This window comes from Triticum dicoccoides, chromosome 7A (assembly GCF_002162155.2).
Source record: "Triticum dicoccoides isolate Atlit2015 ecotype Zavitan chromosome 7A, WEW_v2.0, whole genome shotgun sequence".
NCBI classification, from domain to species: domain Eukaryota; kingdom Viridiplantae; phylum Streptophyta; class Magnoliopsida; order Poales; family Poaceae; genus Triticum; species Triticum dicoccoides.
Window position 1 is genome coordinate 706,204,734 of NC_041392.1, and position 6,114 is coordinate 706,210,847.

The window sequence follows — 6,114 nt, forward strand, 5'->3', positions numbered from 1 at the left end:
TTCTTCAGCTGCACGATCCTTGCCGAAGTAAACTTCAGATCGATCGTGCCAACACCAAGAACAGAAGCACTCGCGCCATTCCCCATCAGTACGGACCCGTGACCTGTGGCCTGGTAAGAAGAAAACAATGAAATGTCAGCACACACATGAACACCTGCACCTGTGTCGACCCACTAATCGGTGGACGGCCAAACTAAAAATACAGCAAATAAATTACCGTATTGATGGGGAATATCAAGAGGGGAGTGAAACCGTACGAGAATTATAATCGCGCAGGCTGCCAACCCTCTCCCGTACCCCCTTTTATCTAGCGCTGGCGACAAGGGACCTAAACCATCAGTTGGTTTGGGTGCCCCAATCAGGGCGCCTTAGTTGGGATAAAAGCTCACGTACGTTGGTGCGTGGGGCTTCTTTATTAACGTTATCTTTTCTTTTTTTTGTTAGACTAATAGATCTAACTGGCATGTTAAACCGTCAGATCAAAACCAACAACGCAGACATGCCAGCACACACAAACTCGCACATCACACCCACCAGCACGCTCACACTAGCACAACACAGATGCACAACCACAACACAGGCACGCTGGCAGAGGGAGAGAGCACCGGCGGGTGTTCCAGCGTTCGTCCGCGCGACCATGGCATGAGCAATAGTTGGTTCGAGCGCGGTCGTGAAGGCGATTCTCCGTCGGAAATGAGGTAGGCGAGGAGCTCTGGGGCGCGGGGTGGCTCTGGCGTCGGTGAGGAGGGCGAGCTCTAGGTGCTCTCACGTCGGCGGGACCGCACGCCATGGGGGGCGCCAACGGGCCCTGTACCAAGGACGTCCGTGTTGCGTAGAGGATGACCTGGGCGCGGCCTTGGGTCTCCTTCGAGGCAGGCGTGATCCAGGAAGGAAGGAGCGCGATCTGCGCGCGAGATTGAGGTGCTTGGCCCGTGTGCATGCGTGCGGCGGCTAGTCGAGTGCTTTCTCACGGAACACGAAGTGCAGAGACTAGCTGCTGGATTGATTCTAGCCGCGCCGGCAAGACACGCAGGTATACGTGCACGTACGTATTGATTCGGCCCGTCGGAGATGCAAGCGAAACACAGCGAACATGCTGATCCGATCTCGCCGAGAATACACACATGCGACGTACGTGTTGCTCCCTGGACTGCACCTTACATGCCGCTGCATACGATCGGATGCTTGACGGACCGTGCAACAGGCAGGGACGAAGCTAGAAAAAATGGGCACTGATGTCAAGCATCGTCCATTCTAGCACGGACTATAGTAACGACATATATACATAATGCCTGTCTGGGGGCGATATAAAGAGAGAAAACATGCAATGATCCAACAGTATTATTATTACATAAAAAATAGTGTCATATACTTGTGGAGTGAAGCCATGAAGCCACTTGTTTACATATTCATAAAATAATAAGTAAGAAGATGACTTCAGAGCATCTCATCTGTAACTTGCTGAAAAGGATCAACAAAAGAACATATTACATTTACAACAATCCGATGGCACTAAGCAATTTTTCAAGGGTAGACTCGAGACGCATTGCAGATGTTTCACTCACATGTATACCTCCAACTAACCGTTTCAGGAATGAGAGTGGTTCTTCTACACCCACTCTCGGTGCACCCACGGTGCACCCACCCAAGAAAACATATCAAAACATTTCGAAAAAATATAAAATTTTGTGGAAATGATGATCAACAAATGTTATGAGGGCTTGCAAAATTTGGTGGTCAAATAACATTCGAGAAGCGCTCTACAAAAAAGACAAAATCACTGAAAATTAGTCAAAATGTACGTGCACTGTTTGAGCAGATTTTGCAACTTTGTCTTTTTTGTACAGCACTTCTCGAATGTTATTTGACCACCAAATTTTGCAAGCCCTCATAACATTTGTTGATCATCATTTCCACGAAGTTCCATATTTTTTCGAAATGTTTTGATATATTTTCTTGCGTTGGTGCACCGTGGGTGCACCGAAAGTGGGTGCAGCCACTATTTTCCCTTCAGGAACACACCAAGCTTGTCAACACACCTCAAGAAATAGCCAGCTGTTCTTTGTCTGAGACATCGGAACCCTCATCAATCAACAAACTAAAAACATCACCACAAATTTCTTCAAGAATAGAATTTAAAGTTATTTGTGCAAGACAAGAGAAAATGTCATTTTGAGTACTTGAAGAGATAAATTGTATGAAATGAATACACAATAGTGAAGCTTGTTAGTTATCTTTGCAAAATAACTCGCAATTTCTTTTTGAATATCTGGAGGCAACCATTTGCAATTTTTTTGGAGCATTCTAAAAGACGACCTTGCTTACATCCTCATTCTGGTTTGCTAATTTTTGTACCAACTATCAAAAAAGTCCCCTTATTTTTGGAGTCCTCTGATTCATCATTGCCCCAGAAAGCTGAAGCTTGATACACGATCTTGTCGTCTAAGCCTTGAAGTCCCTCCTCCAGATGGTAGTGGCCGTTTCACCAAAAATATGTCCATAACCTCCTAGTCCAGATGAATCAAGGAAGTGAAAATATTGTTTCAAATTAGTTAAGGTGAGAAATTTAGTCTGAAGCTAACACATATGCGTGTGGAGATGACATACCTTGGAAGAGCCGGCCTGGATTTGGTGGATTAGAACGAGATTATGCCGCAACTATCGGCCGGCCAGAATCACCAGATCAAACCAAATTTCCGTCGATTCGCCAGCTTGCCGCTGAATCACTGTGCAGTTCTACCGGCAATGATCGCATTTGGGGATTAGGGATCTGCAGGACTGAGAGGAGGCGATGAGAGGGAGATGAAGCATCGTGCTGCGTGCGTGTACAGTAGCCTATAGGAATTAGGAACGACTGAACAAGATCTAGGTCGATAGGCATTGGGCTTTCTGGGCTGTGTACGAGCGCTGCAAGATGGGTATCTCTCTACGGCTGGGTGCAGCCTACAGGCAATTGCGTGACTTATTACTACTTTACGGTTGGACTGGACTGAGTTTTGTGCTCCTGACCTACAGGGCAGAACGGCCAGACTGGGGTCAACCAATTTTTTTCGGCTGGGGTCAAAGACATGTCCTATTAACAATATAAGGTGAAATTACGATGGGCACTGGTGTCAATTGACACCAGCCCTTGAACGGGAGCTCCGTCCCTGGCAACAGGGAGGCCAAGTCACTCGTTTGCCAACGCCACACCCTGGGTCGCCGAGCTCCTCTGGCCGCTCGAGCGCTTCATCTCCGCCGCATGACTGTCATGCTGTCCGGGTTCTCATCTGACCTCGCCACGTCCGGGAGTATTGGGACACTTGGTGACGTGGACTGTGTTTCTGAAAAAATGACATGGACTGTGACGCTGCGGTCAAACCTAGGTGATGTGCCAAGTTTTGGTCAAAACCGTGTCCACATCAGATGGAAACCACTCGAAGCAGTATGAGGGACTAAACTAATCCGGTTTGAGAAGTTGAGAGACTAAGTTTTACCAGTTTTTGAATTCAGGGACCATTTCTATACTTTTGAGCGAGTTTAGGGACAAAAAATATATTTTTACCTTCTTTTTATTTAGTTCAACAAGTGCGTAGGAATAATAAGCTCCAGTTTCATGGTGAGCATAATCATGAGACTATTTATGATTCTTGTCAGAGAGCTAAGTCTCATTAGTAGCCATATCTGGTTTCCACTAGTGTTTCTACTCAACCATTGCAACTTATTTTTGTTTTCTGATGTGTGGAGTCTGGCCCCCACCTTCTACTTTGTGTGGCAGGCCGAGGAGGAGAAACATTGGCTACCATATGGGAGTGTCGTTGGCTTCACTCTGGGAAGACCATATAGGTGATCTATATTCTGTGGACCGGGTGGTTGCTCCGATACACAACTCACATCCTTGCTTTGCTAGAAGGTCCATCCCCTGAACATAAATAGTAAGGATCCCCATTGTGTTTGTTTATATATGTTTTTGGTTTGAAGTATGTCACTATGAACAAACAAGGTTAAAAGAGTCTCTAGTTGAAGCTATCCATCCATGTTATTCTTTATTGAAAAATGGGTAGCCCCGGCTGCTACATTTGGTGACGCCACAACAATCTATCTATGCTTTCTGGCTTTTGACTACGCCGTGGAGGATTGGATCCGGGACGGCGGAGGCCTCACCGCGGATTGTTGTCGCCATCAAAAGATTTTGTCAGAATTTCATCTCTGCAGATCTGGTGCTTGATTTCGGCGGCGAGATACAAACTATGATGATGCCTTGATGCAGATGGATTGTTGTGCACTGGCGGCAGTCAAATCGCAAGTAGCTGCTGGGATCGTGCAAAACTGGTGGCGACAACACATGAACGACGTCGATGATGGTGCTACTTGAGCACCTGCAGTGGCGGATTCACCAGACGGGCACCCTGGGCACGTGCCCGGGCTCGATCCCGTCGGTGTTCTCAACTATAGCGATCTTTCCTAGCCATCGCATGCCTAAAAACGCTCAGAAACACGAAAAAATGATGGAAAATACGTAAATGTGACGCCCCCGATTCAATCGTACACTAATCATGCACGCAAATGTGTACGATCAAGATCAGGGACTCACGGAAGATATCACAACACAACTCTACAAATAAAATAAGTCATACAAGCATCATAATACAAGCCAGGGGCCTCGAGGGCTCGAATACAAGTGCTCGATCATAGACGAGTCAGCGGAAGCAACAATATCTGAGTACAGACATAAGTTAAACAAGTTTGCCTTAAGAGGGCTAGCACAAACTGGGATACAGATCGAAAGAGGCGCAGGCCTCCTGCCTGGGATCCTCCTAACTACTCCTGGTCGTCGTCAGCGGGCTGCACGTAGTAGTAGGCACCTCCAGTGTAGTAGGGGTCGTCGTCGACGGTGGCGTCTGGCTCCAGGGCTCCAGCATCTGGTTGCGACAACCAGAAAGAAAGGAAAAGGGGAAAAAGGGGGGAGAAAGCAACCGTGAGTACTCATCCAAAGTACTCGCAAGCAAGGAACTACACTACATATGCATGGGTATATGTGTAAGGAGGCCATATCAGTGGACTGAACTGCAGAATGCCAGAATAAGAGGGGGATAGCTAATCCTGTCGAAGACTACGCTTCTGGCAGCCTCCGTCTTGCATCAAGTAAAAGAGTGTAGATTGAAGTCCTCCAAGTAGCATCTCCAAATAGCATCCCATAGCATAATCCTACCCGGCGATCCCCTCCTCATATCCCTGAGGTAGAGCGACCACCGGTTGTATCTGGCACTTGGAAGGGTGTGTTTTATTAAGTATCCGGTTCTAGTTGTCATAAGGTCAAGGTACAACTCCAAGTCGTCCTGTTACCGAAGATCACGGCTATTCGAATAGATTAACTTCCCTGCAGGGGTGCACCACATAACCCAACACGCTTGATCCCATTTGGCCGGACACACTTTCTGGGTCATGCCCGGCCTCGAAAGATCAACACGTCGCAGCCCCACCTAGGCACAACAAAGAGGCCAGCACGCCGGTCTAAACCTAAGCGCGCAGGGGTCTGGGCCCATCGCCCTGAGCACACCTGCACGTTGCGTGGGCGGCCGAAAGCAGACCTAGCCTAGTGGCGTTCCAGTCCAATTCGGCGCGCGCCGCTCCGTCGCTGACGTCTGAAGTGCTTCGGCCGATACCACGACGTTGGGATACCCATAACTACTCCCACGTAGATGGTTAGTGCGTATAGGCTCGTAGCCGACTCAGATCAAATACCAAGATCTCGTTAAGCGTGTTAAGTATCCGCGAACGCCGAACAGGGCCAGGCCCACCTGTCTCCTAGGTGGTCTCAACCTGCCCTGTCGCTCCGCCACAAAGTAACAGTCGAGGGCCGTCGGGAACCCAGGCCCACCTCTACCGGGATGGAGCCACCTGTCCTTTCAGCCCCCTCGTCAGAATCACTTGCGGGTACTCAATGAGCTGACCCGACTTTAGTCACCATCTGCATAGTATGTATGTATGTATATACCCGTGATCACCTCCCAGGTGATCACGGCCCGATAGTATAGCAAGGCAGACTGACAAGAATGTAGGGCCAATGATGATAAACTAGCATCCTATGCTAAGCATTTAGGATTGCAGGTAAGGTATCAACAGGTGTAGCAA

The 6,114-nt window shown here is 48.2% G+C and overlaps 1 pseudogene; it reads left to right on the plus strand.

Annotated features, from left to right (window-relative positions):
* The first annotated feature begins 3,241 nt into the window (after positions 1-3,241).
* The window catches only part of LOC119333971, a 16,432-nt pseudogene continuing 13,559 nt past the window's right edge, over positions 3,242-6,114 (plus strand).